The 20,033-nt window shown below is 38.4% G+C and overlaps 1 protein-coding gene across 1 annotated transcript in view; it reads right to left on the reverse strand.

The window, feature by feature from the left end:
* Positions 1-2,227, reverse strand: part of LOC149199146 (uncharacterized) — a 207,847-nt gene extending 205,620 nt beyond the window's left edge. Inside the window, exon 1 of the mRNA XM_089399367.1 lies at positions 1,864-2,227. The gene's annotated coding sequence lies outside the window, so the exon portion shown is untranslated. The remainder of the gene's footprint in view (positions 1-1,863) is intronic.
* Between the last annotated feature and the right edge of the window lie 17,806 nt (positions 2,228-20,033).

Raw genomic sequence — 20,033 nt, forward strand, 5'->3', positions numbered from 1 at the left:
AAAGTTTCATTAAAAGCAGATCATATGACAAAGAACATAAATCAGAATTAAATATTGTTGAAGGCAAAGAAATATGTGGTAAATATGACCGGCTAGCCCAAACTATCTGAAAATGTGTTCTTCTGTAAATATTGATTTGGGGCCAGAAGAATCGGGTCAGATATTGTCCAGGATTGATTTGGAAGGAAAAAAGAACTATCTGAAATATCGAACAAAAAGTCGAAAGTTCTTCGAAACTCTAGAAAACGAACTTTCAGAAATTCTCTGTAAATATTTAGGAATGAAGGGCCTGAAAATTTCAAGAAAATCGAAATTATCAGAAGATATCAGAAATGTTTACAGTCGAAAGCAGACAGCAAAGAAAAGTATACAGAGAAATGGAATTGGAATCAAATTATCTGAGACCAGAAGGGAAATATACGCAAAGAAATTGAAATATATTGCATTGACTGCTTAGATGAGAAGCTAGAGCATTTCTATGGCTCCACAAGAACAAGTTTTGCATTGGAAGTGGAAACCCTAATATTTAATTAAAGCGTAACTTCTTCCGAATCATTTTTATTTTTTGTTTCAGAATTTGGCATCGCAGAGTTTATTAGCTCCTCAGTATGACGACCACCTAGCTCGTCGCCTTCAAAAGCTTTTACGGAAGCACTCTGACTTGGTTTCTCGTAGTTCATCTCCTCGTCACCCTGAAAAGTCGAAAGTTCTTCGAAACTCAACGAACTTTCCGAAATTCTCGGTAAATATTTAGTAATGAAGGGCCCTGAAAATTTCAAGAAAATCGAAATTATCAGAAGATATCAGAAATGTTTACAGTCAAAAGCAGACAGCAAAGAAAAGTATACAGAGAAATGGAATCGGAGTCAAATTGCATTGGCGTGCTTAGATGACAAGCTAGATCATTTCTTTCGCTCCACATCAGAAACTTTTGCATTGGAAGTGGAAACCCTAATATTTAATTAAAGCATACCTTCTTCCGAATCATTTTGACTGGACTGTTGATCAGCTCCGAATCAATTTGACTCGATATCTTCGAGTTGATCTGCTCGCACCCCTGAAAACAAGTTTTTTTTCTGAAACATTTGGACTTCGTATTTTGGAGTTGATCTGCTCGTCGCCCTGAAAACAAGTTTTTTCCCAAAACATGCTCACTGGTTATATCGGAGTTTATCTGCTCGGTTAACCTGAAAAGCTTGGACAAAGATTCAGAAATCGCAATCCTTTTTTTCTTTTGTACTAATTTTTGAAAAATAAATCATTCATTTTTTATAACAAATAAATCGGATTTGCGTCCAGACAAGGAGGATTTGAGTCGAAGCAACGTTGAAATCCGCCTTTGGAGGAAAAAACAGATCATCTTTATAACAAAGAAAATTTACATATTTCCAATACAGAGGAAAAGAGAGACCAAAGAAGAGAGAAATCTCTAAGAACATCCCGAAAGATCTAGACACATAACACAGAAATGCCACCTGCCCTGCCCTGCCATACCATACGGGCGTTTCCAAATGCACTCACAACTTTTACCACACTAATAAGTGATGTGTTGCATCTTTTTATTGACTTATTTGTAATAGTATTTTGTTAAAATTTATTTCAACCTAGCAATAAATTTCTAACGAACTCTTAAATTATTTATTAATTTATGCATGGCTAAGTTCTAAATTAAAATTGCACACTAGACATACACAGAAATCATCACCACATTGGGCACATGATTTACTATTAGAAAATCCACAAATGGAAAAAACAAAAACGTGTTTTATTATGAATTTGGGATTAGTACCAGGAATAATGGCTTAAATGAAGAATTAGATCTAGTTCACTGAAGCCCTTCTTGGGTGTAATCTAGATCTTTACCTTATCAAGACCTCTTTGGTTGTGATTTAGATCTCCTTGATCAAGGCTTCCTTTGTTGAGATCTACCTCCTTGGCCGTGATTCAGATCTCCTTGATCAAGGCCTCCTTTGTTGTGATTTAGATCTCCTTGCTGCACCTTCTGCACCTTCCTTGGACCATGCCTTCCTTGGCACACTGGAGTATCGGAGTGAATAGTGTCTTCACCTCTCCTTCAAATCTCCTTATATAACCTTTTAATGACTAAAACCCTAACCCTAAGTATCGGAGTGAATAGTGTCTTCACCTCTCCTTCAAATCTCCTTATATAACCTTTTAATGACTAAAACCCTAACCCTAAATCTCAATGGCTACGATTAGATTTTGCCATCCCAAGATGGAGTGAATAGTGTTTTCACCTCTCCTTCGAATCTCCTTTTATAACATTTTAATGGCTAAAACCCTAAACCTAGAATTCAATGGCTAAGATTAGATTTTGTCATCCCAAGATCAACGGTTGTGAATTTATTTTTAGTTGAGCTCAAATAAGTCACATTTCATCCATGGCGCTCTCCAACCTAGTATGCAAGAGATGTTACATATTATGTTATGTAAACATCTTACTTTGTCAAATAAAGTAAAAATAAAAATAAAATAAAATCATACAATTAATATTTATATTTATTAATAAAAATATAAAAAAAACTACCTTAAACATTTTTACTGGGTCAAAAATAAAATAAGGAAAAAAAAGTTATGTAAACATTTTACTTTATCAAATAAAGTAAAAATAAAAATAAAATAAAATCATACGATTAATATTTATATTTATTAATTAATATTTAAAACCCTACCTTAAACATTTTTACATAAAGAAAATAAAAATAACTCTATGTTATAACAAAAAAACATATTTAAACTAAAATAATAAGGTAAACTTGACTTGTGATGTTACTAGTAGTTTTTGAGCTCCAAGTTTATGAGAACCCATGGTATTCATCTAGAATATAGTCTATTTAAAGGAGAAAATTTAAACTTCTTTTAGAGTGATTCTTCTAGCTTGGTAGATCCTAAGTTAAAAAGGATTTAAGTTAAATACAAAAAGTACTTTATAAAATCACTTTACAAAGTTTACTACCTGGAGAGGCAACCTTCCTACCGACCTACATAATCCAACATCTACATCAATGATATATATTGGACATATGATTGATAGTTGAGAGCTGAGAATGGATTCAAACAAGATTCCCATCTTCAAATGGCCTATTCCCACTAGCCTGACAGAGATCAAAAGTTTTACGAGTACAACCCAATATATGAGAAAATTCATTGCAATTTTTTCCAAAAGGACAACACTATTGCATGTGATGACTACCAGAGGAAGTAGGCTTAATTGGGATAAACCACCAACAATGAGCATCTAAAGACTTAAAAAAGAAGATCAATGATTCTTTGATCCTAGCCATGCCCAAATTATAGCAACCATTAACAAGATCAATGATTCTTTGATCCTAGCCATGCCCAAATTATAGCAACCATTTGAGCTAGGGATAGATGTCAATGAGTATGCATTAGTTAGAAATAAATGTCAATTTGCATTAAGGGCAATGCTCATACAAGGAAGAAGACCAATGTGTTACTCTTCGAAGTTGTTTATGGAGGAATTGATTTCCCATATGATGAGATGCTATTTGTGATTATGCAAGTAAGAAGGGAAGCACTATCTCCTAGGAAAAGAGACCATTAGCTTATTTTCAACCCCTCATTACCTACAAAGTTGGAGAAAGATGTAATAGTTAAGGTATTATAAATGGTTAAGTTTCTAGCAACAATTCCACATGTTGGTCATTGGGTGTCAACTTACTAAACTTATAACATAACATGTGATTCATAAGATACTAAAGAATAAGTTTAATTTCACTAGATATTGATAAATACATTCCAAAATTCTTTTGTTAAATCCCCTCCCCATACATTTTTCCAAATATTTATACATGCACACTAAATCTCCCCTATTTTACAAGTTATTCCTTTTTATAAACCCCCCATACCAGTAATCCCTTTTATAAACCTCTCATACTATAACGGCCAGATTTCACTTGGGTTTCCATGCACCATCTCATTCAAGTCTAGATTGTTAGACATATAATTTGGTGGAAAATGAAATCAACTTTATTAAAGATCACTCACAAAATGATGTACAATGTGTACATATTAATACAACAAGAAAATTGTTGATCCATTTTCCAAGTTTTTTTGGACTCTAACAACTAATCATCATAATACACACTAACCCAAAACATAACCCAAGGGTTAGGTGTCTAACATTCCCCCCCTTAATCCGAAGGGATGTATCAAAGTCCAAGAAAGAGAGTTAAAAATTCAAAAATGTACCTCAGCCAAGAGTTGAATGTCTCTTAGAAATGGTTTTCAAGGATGACCACAAACCAAGGATGGTGGGTTTTAAGAGAAAGCCACAAAAAATACCCCAAATTTGGGAGAACTCAAGGTCTCAACCACGTCTGGAACCTTCACAGTTGTTCTCAGATCAATCAAAAATCTCAACTCTAGAACCATCAATGTAGTTCCTCGAACAATTTTGAATATAGCTAGAAGTTGAAGTCTTATGCTAATGGAAGTGTTCATTCACAAACATCAGCATGCCAAAACAATGCAACAACATTGTCTAGAAATCTGAATTTGAACTCGAACTCTAGACTGTAGCAGCAAAATTATGATCTTTATCTCAAGCTCGCTTGACAAATCTTCAAACCTATAGCAGACCATCAATTCCATCAATTTCCCCCTTGTTAGATACAGGGTGAGAATATGAAGTACTCTTCATCACTGCAAGTTTGGTCAATATTGTTGGAAACTAGATCACTACTTAGAGGAGGGGAGAGGGGGTGGGGAGGTGGGGGGGGCTTGAATCAATTGTGAGAGCACATATAAATTGTTTCTCCAAATGTTAATCTTTTAATCCATGCACAAATTGAAACACACAACCATATATCAAAGCATCAAAACAAATATGAAACCATAAAATCAATCAACACAATGGACACAAGTACGTTTGGTGGAAAACCCTTCCCCGGGCAAAAAACCACCCTGTTGCTAATCCGCTGCTCAATTATTTTATTAATTTGTTGAATAAATTTTACATGGATCAGCTCACTCCCATGAGCCGGAAGACTCGACTTATTTTCACAGTATACTGGCACCTATGAGACAGGAAATTATTTCTCTCACATATCTATGAACTACCATCCGTTGAAGGCCACCAAGATCAACTATCCTCAGCCAACCGCCATTGGACTATCCAACTCCTATTGGATGGAGAAATCTCTCCCTTCTATTGAATCTGCCAAGTCACTCTCTACTCTGAAACCTCTATGCCTTCACTTCCTCCATGTAAACCTTGTTTCATATATTTTTAGACTTGACTCCCAATTCGCTCAACATGAGCACTGCAGCAACATAGTATCTAAGCACAATTAAATGATAAAACTTGTAGCACAAGTTACAATAAAAAACTCCACACAAGCTCCAAAACAACTCCTCAAAATACTACTCCAATCCACACATCATCTTCTCACACACTGCACCAATTTGATGATTGAAACATACTTCATTTTGTTGTTGCTAAACTGCAAATTGTTTCAGAAATTCTGCATAATATAACTCACACAGTTTGCACACTCTTCTCACACATACATTTAGTCAACACCACAACTAGACAAACAACCATACTAGTAATGAGATTTATCCAATATATGGATGAACTCAAGTGCTTAACTCAATAATTATAGAGAACTACTCAGCTCAACAATCGTTTTCATATGCTTGATTTGATCCCAATTCAACTCATTAACTCAATCAACCACTAACTCCACTAGCCTTTTTTATATTTTCAACTTTAATCAACTTCTATAAGTCCCACGAACTTTTCCAACCATAAACTGAAAAGTTTTTATCAAGGATGTTGCCAAAACACAAAAAATAGTTGATCGACATGAGGAATGCGGAAAAAATCTCATGAAAAACCTGGGTCGCTCCCACAACATTGTCTACATGTGTCTGGTAGTCACCAGTGGCTCTCATGAGCCTACCTCCATGTGATTGGAGCTCTTCGGTCGCTCTGATGAGCCTGACTCCATGTGACTGAGCCTAAAGATGAAGAAAACCAATGGATCTTCAGTCCAGATGCTCTGCCAACTTATGGAACACCTTCTTCAGCTCCTTATGATGCCTCCAAACCTCTGTGTCAAGTTTGAAACTCATGAAATTTGATAAGAACAAGTCAATGACATCTCCAGCTTAGTACCAAGACCAACATCTCCAAATTCTCAAGTAACAACCACAACCTCTCCAAACATCTCCAATACCTGTAGTAGCATCTCCAAGCTCCTGTAGCAGCAGCATCATGTCATCAATTGTCTCTAACACTGATAGAGGCACCTCCAACACAAGAAGCCACAACTCAACACATGTAGCAGCATATCTAATGACTCCAATACATAAAGAGACATATGCAACACCTAGAGCAGCACTCCAACAACCTGCAACAGCATCATCTCCAACCATCAACAACATGTCAACCTCAAAAAAATCATCACATGTCAATGCCATCTCTACTCAGCAGCAGAAACATCATGTCACAAGCAAGTTGACATCAATGCCAGTTATCAAGACCATCAAGCCAAGCATCCATCACACATGCACATGACAAGCAACATCTCCAACCTGTTGACATCAATGCCAACAAACTCCCCCTCTAGCATTGATTTCAACCTCCATCCAACAAGTGAGGATGATCTCTATACATTGTCCAACAATTAAGTTGCTCTCTATCCATCCAAATTCTCTCCCCCTTTGACATTAATGGAAAAGGGACATACCAACACTAAATTTAATGCCAATAATGTGTTAGATGAGAGGACTCACCTTGTCATACGCAACATCATGTTGATGCAAGACTAATGTAGACCAAAAATCTTAGCTTCCAATCATGTCTCTCCCAATTTCATACCATCTTTGTAATGAACATGCTCCCCATAAGCATGTAGTGGAGTTGCAATCATATTATGCATGTTGAAGCAATACATCTGCATGTTGCAATAAGCCTCTTTTCCAAGTGCAAGAGACTACTACTCAAGGACCATGACTCCAACTGACTTGGGACATGATATAAAATACAATATAATGCTTCATGGAGCAAATACATGGTTGTGACAAATACATATGATTGACATAACAATCCTCTATAAAACCTCCTATCACCAACCATGACTCTATGGACCCAAGTTTAATCATGCACCCAATATGTGGAGCTACATCAAAGATATACAAGATGAAACATTACTTGGACTCCAATTGACCCATACATAGCTAATGATAAGACATGCTAGACACCATGGGTCTCTCCATGAACAATGAGCCTAAAAGAGAAACAATGATAGTACATGATTTTTACATATGCACACAATGGTGCACTTTTCTATACATGCCCAAAATATTAAATAACATGAGTGCATGGAAACAATGAGCAATGATATATTCTTCATATAATAGTGCAATGACAATAAAATCCATGGCATATGCGTCAAGATAATATCCCCCCATAAGCAACAATATAATTTCCATGTGTGGCAGCAACAAATAGGAGCATTAACCAAAACATTTGTTAATGCAAGGACACTCAACACCTTGGCCATCACCATCCCAACAATGAATATTTTGCGATAAATCATGATACCACTACCATCCACCATGTTCCACGTGTGCATCAACACGAAAATCAACTAATAGCAACATAGGAATATGTCATATAATAACAGCAAATATATCCTCATCGACCATCAATATAATGCATCATCATTAGAAGTAGCACATCAACAAGTAGCAGCAATAAAATACCATATGCAATCTATCCATGAGTGCAAAGACTGAGCAGTAACATCCATCATGCAAAAAACATCATGATCATAAACAAATGCATAACCTCATCATAGGTGAGAAACATATCATCAATGAGGCGTAAGCGAAAAAATGAGTGAGAAACAAAACATGTATACTTGATATATGAGAAGCAATTTATATCATCATCTCTCAACCATGTAAATGCATACTATAGGAAGCAACATATTCTTTTCGTGCAACAACAACATCATGACTCATACATCTAATACATATCAATAGTATGCATGTAAATATCATGAGCAACAACAATCATCCTTCTCATATCTCATCCATCCAATCAACACATGAGTAGCAACATATGAATCAACATGACTTAACCATATGAATATCCAACACACCATGAGGAACATCATGCTTCATCTAGAAGTGAAAACAAGCAATGAGACACATATATTCTATATGAACCAACTCTAACACATCATCAAATATCCATGGCAACAACAACTATAATAGAGCATGACTATGATATAGCAATGAAAACACTAGTAGCATCCCAAATTTGCCATGCAACCATACTATCTCATCCAACATGTAATGTGTGGCAGCAACAACAAAAACATTCCTACATCAAAATAATGTCAAAAACACATGCGCAAAGAATTCGTCCATAGGAAGCACATATGATCCCCTTGAATATGTGACCCTCCATCACACCTTGACCATGTGCATGAGAATAACTATATGGTTTCCATATCAACATTAGCACCAACATGAACCAAAACATATAGTTTCTCTAAAACCTATCAACAGATGTACATCATTGCTCCAACTAAAAACAAATTGGAATAGTAATAGAGAAAAAAGCTAGAAATAATACTTCAAACCTCAAGGACTCCCCCTGAACACACGCATCTCTAAAATTGCAGATTTTCCTTCAAGTACTTAACCATATGGTTGCACAATTAAAGATTTGCATGCAACTCATTATCCAACCATATGCTCCCCCTAAGACCAAGTAGGCCTCGGTTTTTGGTGGAAGTTCCTTGCTACTCTTTTCTCCTCCAAACTTTCATCTGCTCCTCTTTCTTCTTCTTATGTACTTTTCCATGCATAATCTCTTATTTCTGATTGTATCTCCTAAAAAACATGGGCAGCTTTGAATCCTTGACCTTATGCCCAACATTGTCGTGCATGAAACATATTATGTGACCAAGTAAATGAGGAATAGTTTGATGTCTTCTATTGATATGATTTCTGCTCCTTGCATGTACCCTAAAATCAATAGCCCTATGGCCGAAATCGTTGCATGAGAAACAATAACCATAAAATGGACTATTATACCTTAATGATGGAGATCTTCTTTGCATGCATGTTTGATGTGGCTTCTCCTGTGGTTTCTCCTTTTAATGAGAGAGTTTGGTCTCCTTATTACCACACATTGCTTCTATGTGTCCACGAACTCCACAATTATAACACTTTCCAATTCTATTCTTCTTCTTGGACCTTCTTCACTTGTTATGTTGTTTCTTGCTTGGCTCATGGATCTCATTACTTTTGTTGCAACTAGGTGCTCCAATAATTTTTTATTTGCTTGTAGATGTTATAGCACTAGTTTTAAAACTCTCTAATTCTTGCCTTGCAGAAATTTATTTAGCCTTCAATTTATGGCATTTATCCTCCAACTCCTTGTTTTTAGCCATGAGCCTTTGAATCTCTACTTCTAGTGCCATTACCTTGGACTCCTCATCATTTTTTCCACTAATATCTTCTCGTTTTTCCTCAATATTGATGCTCGATCTATCACTACAATCACTAGTTTCATCATCTTCTTGTGAGGAGGATTGATTTGTTACTGCAATAAAATTAGAATCCTTTGCATTTTTCTCCAATTCTGAAAAATGCAATTTTCCTCCAAGATACAAGTTTTTCAACCTATCCAATGTTGATTTTTGTAGCTTGGGAGGTACTCCAAGCCTTGAGGATCGAGGGTTTGGAGGAAGGAGCTCCACAAGTAGCCTTGTGGGCTTGAAACCTAAGCTTGGGATTTTGCACCCATCGTGATTTGGGCTAAGACCATGAGCACATTTCGTCATGTGATGGATGAGGATGATATCTTTTGTTGAGATGACTTCAACACAATGAAGATCATCTGATTTCGAGTTTTAGAAATGGAGTTATGAATTTTTTAAGTATAGAAGTGGATTTTGCACATGTATGGTCAATTCAGTTTGATGATAATGAGCCACATGCCAAGTGTACAAGCCCTATGTTGGATGTTAGAAGAAGCTCCTCTATTATGTATAAATAGGAGGTGATTCTAATCATTTGAGACACATCAGTTTTTGTGCAACACAAGGACATAAAGCATCTTGTAGAGGAGGAGATAAATAATTATGTGGAGGCCGCAATACAGAGGCTACCTCAACGAAGGAGAGGGGACGTTAAGGCCACCCTTGTGACTCTTTTTTGGAGAGTGAAGTCACCTTGTTGTAGGCTGCAAAGGAAAGGAACTCATATTTTCTCCTTAGGTAATGTTTGAGGAGGCAACAAGGTCTATGTGAAGGCCGCACTCATAGACGGTTGTCCTGGGAAAGAAAACCGAGAAGAATCCTCCCTGAAATAGGCTGAGTAAGGGATCTTTTTGTGATGATTAAACCACGGACCTGTAGGTGTTTTTTTTTAGGGTTAAGTAGCCATATACATGGAGTTGTAGGTGCCTCCTCAAACAACGAGGTCACTTACCTTGTAAAGAAAAGGAGGTTGCATAATTTAAGGTGGTTTTTGGCATGATCGTTGGGTTATTGTAGACTATAGGAGTTTCCCTAACTAGTGAACAGAAATCTGCCCATGAATAGAAGTACAAAGGTATGTGTTTTATCGATTAGTGACATATGTTGGATCTGTGATTTTGGATCAGTTTGGATGGGATTTGTTTACAACTTGTAGTAGCCAAAGCTGATGGGCAGGCTTGGTAGTTAGATTCCCTAACCAATGGCATTTTTTATACTGATTATTCATTGATGTACTAGACACTTGGAGAAGTATGTTAGCAACCATGTGGAGGGGTTTCCTAGGTGTTGGATTCCCTAACTAGGAGCAGACACTACAATGTGAATTGGTCACTCGTGGTCTGTTGGAGGGTAGTGTGAGAGTGGACCAAGTATAGACTTTGGATTGGGCATTTATGTTCTGCTGGAGGACAGCGTGATAGTGCACAAGGTTGGATCCTGGTGTGCACTATCTTCATGGACTTAGATGGTTCCAAGGGTGGAAGTTGTTGAGATTAAGGGTTTGTTATACAACAAAATGACCTCCTCATCAACTCAAAGGTGAAGAATAGCATGACTGAAGCAAAGACCACAATTGCTGGCCTTGATTCCACACTAACGCTGGTTGCACACTGAAAACCTGCTTTATAAAGCTTGTTACCAAGCCTAAGGGTGCGTTAGTGACCCTACTAACTCAAGTTGTTAGACCAGGGGCAGCGTTAGTGAATGTAAGGGAAGTTCCAAGGGTCAAACCAACGAATTGACTCACAAATATCTAGATATTTGTCCCTAAATTTGCTCAAGAAAATCAAGGAAACATCCAAAAATCAAACTATTTGGAGAAATTCCAATCTGAAAAAGAAGGCAAAAGGGAAAGAGCTAAAAAGCAGAGCAATTTCATTGCTTTTGCCCTAGTGAACTCTATGAGGATTGTGGCAACCGTAACTCGATTGCTACATAAGCAGTGAGAGGGTCATTGTGAAAGCAGTCAGACCATTTGAAAGGACAACCTACTAAGTTGTTGAGATCCATCTCATATCTAAAGAAGTGAGCTAGAAGGGAGAGAGAGAGAGAAACGGAAGGGACAAAGGAAGACTGATACAATGGATGGTTGTAATCACTCTTTCGTTATTAATACAGAACTACAGTTGTGTTCCCTACTCCATAGTGTCGGTAACATTGTTCATTAAGTTGTGCATTTGATACTTGTGTGTATGAGTAGTTTAGTTGTATGCAAATATATGTTCATTATGTATTCATATATCGGTTTTTAGGTTGTATGCGATGATTGTGTTTTCCTTTCCTTTGTGCAGGAATTGATTTGGAGCTGACTTTGAGGGAGTTCCTCTTGGTTGCATTGCGATCTCCAAACAAATCTAGAAGGAGACTTGAGGTAATACTCTTTACATAATTCGTTAATTGATATTTGTAGATGAACATGTGTATAACTTGGTAGCTACTGCAGATAATCTTACAGTCTGTCGAAGGTCCCGGGAAGGCCTTTGATGGTAGTTTTCATTCTCCATACACCGTGCATTTTACCCCATAGTAGAATTTGTGACTCCGCTGGGGACTATACATCTAGTTCCCAGTTTACCCAGACTCTTCTCGGTTTTCTCCTCCTTCTAAGAGCACCCTACTTCTTCAAATACTTTCTTGATCCACCGAGAACCTTGGTGCATGTTACTTGATTACATTCATCTCAGAAATTGATCTTGAAAGCCCTCTGTTTGACTGATTTCCCACACTAATGCAGGTTAGCAGGCTACATGGAGCTTTATAAAGCACTGTGCCTGTGTGCAGGAAGCGTTAGTGGACCTACTAACTCTCTGTAGCCACTGTTACAGAGCATTAGTCTCCCATTTCCTTGATTTTCAGTAGTATCTGTGGACCAAAAGGGATGGAAAATCTTCTCATGGGTTGAAATAAGATCTGTAACTGTAATAGTAAAAAATTTTAATTTAATTTGTGTCCATGATTTAAATAATAAAAAACCTGTTCTAATAAATTCGAAAATAATAAATTATATGTCGGCCTTTATTTATGAATTTAGGGTTCTTGTATTTATTTCCAGGTCGCATTCTCTTCTCTCTCAATAATCTCTCATTCTTATTCTTTCAAAATTGTCCTGATGATGGACCCCCTTTGGGGTTTGAAACGTTGGCAGAATGAACTGAGAACTGTGGTTAATCCGGATCATGAATCAAAAAACTCCCACAGAAGTCTAAAATCTAACATCTGTAACTGTATTATGTTAGCAAAATTGGTGTCCTAGAAATTTATTTTTAGGAAAAAAATTTGGTTTTTTCTCTCTTAAATTTTTTTTTTTTTTTTTTTTTTTTTTTCTTCAAGAAAGACTCATCATTTTCATTCATCCTTATGTTTAAATAGTTATAAGTTGCTTCATTTTGGTTATAAGTAGTTGTTTCGAAACATTGGAAAAGAATTCCTTGGTTATGCATGTGTTGAAAGACTGAAGATGCATGGAAGAAACTATGAATATGTGAAAAAGATGAATATGTAGAAAACAACTTGTTTTCATTAAATTGAAAAAAAAATTACAAAGAATTGTTGTTGCATGATTTATTGAGTCAAGAGTCTCACCATATTTCATACGTCAAATCCCCTACCGAAGACAATAATCAAGTACACATAAAATTTACATTAAAATCAATTAGTTGCTCTTTTGAGCAAACCAACATTAGCTAGGCTAGGATCTTGGGATAAGCATGTGAGTGAACTGCCCAAGGTCGAAAACCAAAACTAGTGTCATTAACAAGCGAAAATTCCTTCTGCACTCATACTACCGGGACCACTCCAGTAAAAGTGGAGTGAAATACAAGACAACATCGAACTGTAATTGAAGGTAGCTCGCCTTCTCTTACAAATCCTTTGGGTATTCTATGTATTGGGGGTCCCTTCGGGGATTTCGGAACTGAGTCGGGGACTCAGGTATCCTACCCACACAACGTGTTGTCTACGACTATGTCCCCCCCGGTGGTTTCTGTGATCTGAGGTATCTCTAGTGGCCAAACTTATAGGGACTTACACAAGGTGACTGGGATGGGTTGTCCTGGTACCTAACATGAACGGATCTACTCTGTCTTCAATTTTTGGGAGGGTGCTCGTCTTCACGAGAGTACTTGGCCCCTCAATCTGAGGTTCGGGCGAAGCTATAGAGTAACTGTAGCCATACATTTGGCCATCCTTCTCTGTTATTCATTGAGATACTGGGTTTCATCTTCGGTGATCGGTGCTTATTAGACAAGGCAATTTCCCTTTGTTTGTTGTTTGATATATTTAGTGTATATTTTATATTTTTAGGTACCTGAGTGCTATCATTTTTGAGACTTTAAGCGAATATCATGATAAAATTTATTTGATAAAAATTAACGGTCACTGTGGCTACATCTGGCCCTCGTCGTCACTACAGATGATTTTTAGGACTTCCTCCATTCATTGTGGAAGATCTTTTGAGTTCCATTGAACCAAATTCCCCATCTTCAGGGGATCAGTCTCCTAGATCTCACACAGGATCTGTGTGGACAACCGATGATTCAAGTTTTCCAGAGGATTTCTTCATCGAAGGATTTCTTCCTCCCTTTCACGCTCCGCTCACAAATCCATTGGAACCTATCTTGGCTTCTGTGGTACCTGTACTTCTTGCTTCAGTAGGTGGAACATTTTCGTCTATCCCATCAGTGACTTATGGGTTATGGGACTTTAGGGACACTTTTGGTCCTTCACCACTCCCCCAGTCGACAATCTCCACAACACCGGTAATGGTGAATCCTGCTATCCTGTTTGTCCCAGGTACAACCACTCACATGATACCCTCTACAAGTGGAACCCACCAAATGTCAGGTTCCACCCCTAAGGTGTCGAATTGCATACCTTCGACAAGTGCCACATAAAGTGCTCCCTATAACACTAAATGCGGCACTATGGGCGCGATTCCCGTTTACCAACAATATGGTCAGCCGCCAATGTACAATTCAAACCCCCATATTCATATACCTAGGGGGGTTCCTAATATGCACATGCCAGTACGGAACATAGCATTTCCCCCTCCGTTCTCTGGCATGCATGGTCAGTCGCTAATTGACATGAGTATTCCCTCGTCAATCAAGGACAAATGGTCAGTGCCGTGTCGGGCAGGAATCCTCAAGGGATTCCCAACCAATCCATGGGGGCACCCTACTCACATATTCAAACGAGTTAAGGGGGCACCGCATATACTGGGGGCAACACTATACCCCAGTATCAAAATCCTCATGGAAATCCACTCTACAACACCATACCTCAAAGCACCTGCTACACCACACAACCCACGTCTAATATGGGGAACCAAACGATGGGAGGAGCGCAAAGCTCCTCAAGTCATCTGTCATCACCATGGTCCGAGTCGAGAGCACCTAACTCTCTGCCTTTCTTGGCAACGTTGGACATACCCGACTTATACAAGCTGACAAATGACCCCATCTATCACAACTTACAATGGTCGTCGATCCCACATAAAATACCAACTAACATCCCAAAGTATGATGGAAAACAAGGGTAGGATCCAGGCACCCATATCACCACCTACCATCTCTAGTGTGTTTCAAACTCTATGTTGGATGATAGTGTTTGGTTACGTCTTTTTCCCCACACCCTCACTGGCAATGCTGCGAAATGGTATATTGAGTTACCACGCATGTCAGTAAACACCTTTGATACTTTAGTGATGGAATTCCTAAAGCACTTCTCGCTATAGATCCGCTATGAGACTGGGATAGAGCTCCTCACTTCAATTCGTCAGGATACTGCCACCCACATCTCTGATCATAATCATGAATGGAGACATAGGCGGAGGTTAGTCAAATCTCCCCTTCCAGACTTTCTTGTAACGAACTGCTTTTGCAGTTCCTTACTCCCGCAAATCGCTAGAGATGTCGCTCTAGGTGGTGTTGTCACAGAAGACCAATCCATACGTCGTGCGTAGCACTTAGATTTTATATATTCACAGCCTAGAACTCTTTACGACATAATCCCCCATGCTCCCAGTAACCTCAATGCTTCCACTACTACTAAATCGACTACTCTTCCTACAACTCAGATAAGCTTTGTGCAGTCTCCACAAAATCTCGGCGGTAAGAAAAAAAAGAAAAAGAAAAAGACCACTCCTTCTGAAGAGCAGTCAATAAAGCAGCCAAACCCAAAATAGAAGGCTGTTGTGCCTACTGACGATGGAAAGGATAAACCCGCCACATTTCCTTGCAAACTCTATGCTGAAGACCACATGACCTGGCATTGTCCGCGTCTTCAAGAATGCACAGAATACATTGCTAGAAAGGATACTGGTATGACCACCAATGTCCTGAATAATCCTTTTCCTGCTCAGCAACAACAAAACCTTATTGTAAACCAACCGCAACCCTCACAAGGGGGCAATGATGGTTCACAGCATCCTTCAACTGGTGAAAGATCTTCTACCATTTTCACATTTGAAACGGTAGAACTTGCCACAAGAGCCAAATCTTATGGAGCTCCTGTCGCTTCTGCAGTAGAACCATCGTCAGGTCAAAACCCGCCATCGCCCAACGATTTGCATATCGAAAGATTGGTTGAGGATCTTGTAATTCGACCCCTAAAAGGCGCACTTCGACGCACAATGCATAATACATCTGCACGTGCCGCCAAAAACTACAACATTGTAGAAGATTTGGTACCAGAGTCGTTGGCTATGTCGGCGCTCGAAGTATTACAAACATGCCCAACACAACGAAAATCTTTGCTTTTGGCTATTGGTGGTATTGACCCACAGGATTCCATGCTTGCTATTTTCGACATGGACAAGTGTAAACCTCCCCTTTCTCACCAGCTTGCATTCCAGGTGCATATAACTTCGAAAGGTAAAGGTATACACAAAACTGTCATTGACGAAGGTGCTTCAACCTGCATCATGTCGGCTTCATGTTGGCTTGCCCTGGGTTCTCCAACCCTATCCCCACTGTCGAACTCCCTGAAAGCTTTTGACGGCCACACCTTTATCCCAAAAGGATACCTAGCCAGTTTTCCCATCACTTTGGTTGGGAAAACTGTAATGGTGGACGTAGAAGTCGTAGACAGAAAAATCGACTATAATCTCCTGTTGGTCGCAATTGGACATATGCCATGACAGTCGTCGTATCTACTGTCTTTCACATCATCCAATTTCCATTGGATAGACAGATAATTACAGTATATTAGTTGTCTTTCTGCACCCTTGATTATTCACCATTACCAAGTGGCTCCATACCCCTAGTAAGAGGTGGAACTGACAATTACGTCAATTTAGGTACCTGTCTACTGAAGGCTTCTTCCCTCATGGGTTTTTTCCCTCTTCAGCCGTTGAGGGTTTCACAGATGGTCAATATGCTTTCATCTATTCCTCATGAACAAACCAATCCATGGATCCTACTAGCTCCTTCAGACATTGACACATACGGAGAGAAAATGTCGCTGTCACCAGCTGAATCGGCCTACCAAGCCATTCAATTTGCATCCAAATCTCTAGTCACTTTGGTTTTGGCCAATGGTACCACTGCCCCTCCCATAACCGCTCCTTCTTTCAATCCACTCAATCAAGTCCTACCTATGGACGAAGCTATTAGAAAGATCACGAGGTTAGAAGAGCGACCTTGGGAGGACTCGCACCATCATGTTCTGATATCTGATTTGGACATGATGCCTCTAAAAATCTTGTCCCCTGACATACCATAAATTGTTTCCTCACCCTATACGATCCTCCAAACTTTGGAGGCGGAAGGAAACATGGGCAATATTTCAAAAACATTGCTCACTGATATTTCTATCAAGATAGGCATCATGGAACACATATAGATTGGAGCCAATCGCAATCTTGAGGAAATTGTGAGCTTCACCTAACCATTTAGGGACTTCTGCGATGTTTTTCCTTGGTCTTATGAGGAAATGCATGGCATAGACCCTTCTATTGTCAAGCATGAGATCAAGGAAGACTGAGCATTCTTTTTATGGTATTTCTCTTGCTCGTTAATCTGAAAAATCCTTGAGTCTCCTTTTTTAGGCTCGTTAAACTACCATGAAGAAGATCGAGCGTTATTTTTATGGTATTTTTCTTGCTCGTTAATCCGGAAAACCTCGCGTCTCCTTCTTTGGGCTTGTTAAACTACTACAACGAAGATATTAGAGCACTTTTTGAAACATTTTATTGCTCTTTAAAAAATAGAAACATCTCCGAGTTTTCATCGTTGCGCTCGTTAAATCCATATGACAATGCTCTGAGAAACTCTTTTTTGATCTTTTTCCAACTCTTTCAACTAAAAAAGATCGAAGGAGCATTCTTTTTAGGCGCTTTTCTCTCGCTCTTTAAACTGAAAAAATACCGAGCTTTGTCTTCAGGCTCGTTAAACTTTGTAAAGATGACCCGAGCATTCTTTTAGGTACTTTTCTCGCTCGTTAAACTGAAAAATTTTGAGTTTTTGTTACCAAGCTAGTTAAAAATATACGACAGTAGCAAGAGCACTTTCTTTTTTGCGACGCTTTCTCGCTCTTAAATCAAAAAATCCCCTAGTTTTCATTTCCTTCGAGCTCGTTAAAACTATGAAGAAGGGATGAGTCATTATTTTCCCTCTTTTTCTCACTCACTAAACTGAAAAATATACCCTGAGTTGTCTTCATCTGACTCATTAAAAATTTTGATGAAGGTATTGAGTTTGGGGTCACACGACTCATTAAAAATTGACGATGAAAAACGAGTTTAGTCCGACGCCTCTTACTCGTAACAAAATGAGGTCGACATCTATTGAAAGTAGGTTTCTCTTTATTTGGATTCAATAGATTAACTAACGGAAAAGTAACTGATCCGGGTATACTATTAATCTTTTGTTGCACCTGATTAACAACTATGACAAAGGGACCACCATGGAGTTGCACTTTATGATCTTTTCAAACTCTCTAAATATGAAAATACCACTGAGTTATCTAGTCTGGACTCTTTAAATTACACAGACAAGATATAGAGTCGTTCTTTTTACGATACTTTTCATACTCTTAAAACATGAAAAAATCGACGAGTTTGCCTGTCTGGACTCATTAAACTAATCAGATAGGGAAAAGAGTCATTCTTTTTGCGATCCTTTTCAGACTCTTTAAACATGAAAATATCGATGAGTTTAGCTGTCTGGACTCATTAAATTAATCAGACGGTGAAAGTGGACAATACAATTGTATTCCATATTAGAAAGTGTGGCTTGGCAGTAGTCGTTCCCTTGAACATGGCACTCCCTTAGATAAACCTCCTTTTGATGGCCTCTCAATATGAACCCTACCATCCTATGAGTTTATTCTATATACCCTGATGTAATTGCGTCTTTGTATCCTAACACTCTGTAGTGTTCATGAGTCCAGTGTTGTCTGGTTAAAACCATTGTCGTGCCTTCTATTGTTCAAAGGTTACCCATTTGTTTCCTCCATCAACCCATCAAACATATCCTTTCATCATGCCCTACGTTGCTTAGATCTAAATGCTCAAAAGATTCCTCAAAAAACAAAATCATTCTTGTCATGTTTCGTGTCGATTGATGTAGGACACATTATTTCCTACCTTTTGACAGGTTTCTTCCTATCGACTTCAACACTCTATCTAGGAAGATAACCTAGAAACACATTCAGTTCCTTGGTACTTGCAGACATTAGTGGCAGGTTACCTTGTGTTTGATCAGGGTTTCTCATTATTGGCTCCTGGTTAAGCGATTCTATAGGTGTTCAATGACAAAGACATCTTTCACACTCATTAAATTACACTGTGCATCTTGGAGAACATCACCATTATCAGTTGTCTTCCTCGTGTCTATTAACGGTCTCCATTATTTACTGGTAATCAGATGATTTCGTGCATGTTCGACATCAACGCATATTTTTCACATGTATCGATCTATGTTGTTCGGTGAAGCGGAAATGAAGACCTTGGATAGAGGCTTGCATCATTCAGCCTGTTTCCTCTCCCAAGCTGCAGATATTTTTTTTTGGAGACAATTGTTTCAGGATGATCCTATTATGGCACTGGACCCGCATTGTGCTTATCGGCGACCAGCATGGTCATATCTCTGTAGATAAAATCACTCTAACATAGCTACTGAGCATGGGTATACCCGACTCAGGACATGATTTTAGCAATTTATATATATATATGTGTTGTATCAGGTTTTCCTTGCCGCCCAAAGCTTCTCTCTCTCTCATTTTGATAGAAAAATTACAGTTTTAGTAAATTATTTTGGCCATCGTCTCTACCTCTAATCCCATACTTTAGGGGGCATCTGTTATACAACAAAATGACCTCTTCATCAACTCAGAGGTGAAGAACAGCATGACTGAAGAAAAGACCACAATTGCAGGCCTTGATTCCACACTAACGCTGGTTGCACACTGAAAACCTGCTTTATAAAGCTTGTTACCAAGCCTAAGGGTGCGTTAGTGACCCTACTAACTCAAGTTGTTAGACCA

Source organism: Pinus tabuliformis, chromosome 2_1 (assembly GCF_031772625.1).
Source record: "Pinus tabuliformis cultivar Carrire ecotype Pingquan chromosome 2_1, CPIR1, whole genome shotgun sequence".
Lineage (NCBI taxonomy): Eukaryota > Viridiplantae > Streptophyta > Pinopsida > Pinales > Pinaceae > Pinus > Pinus tabuliformis.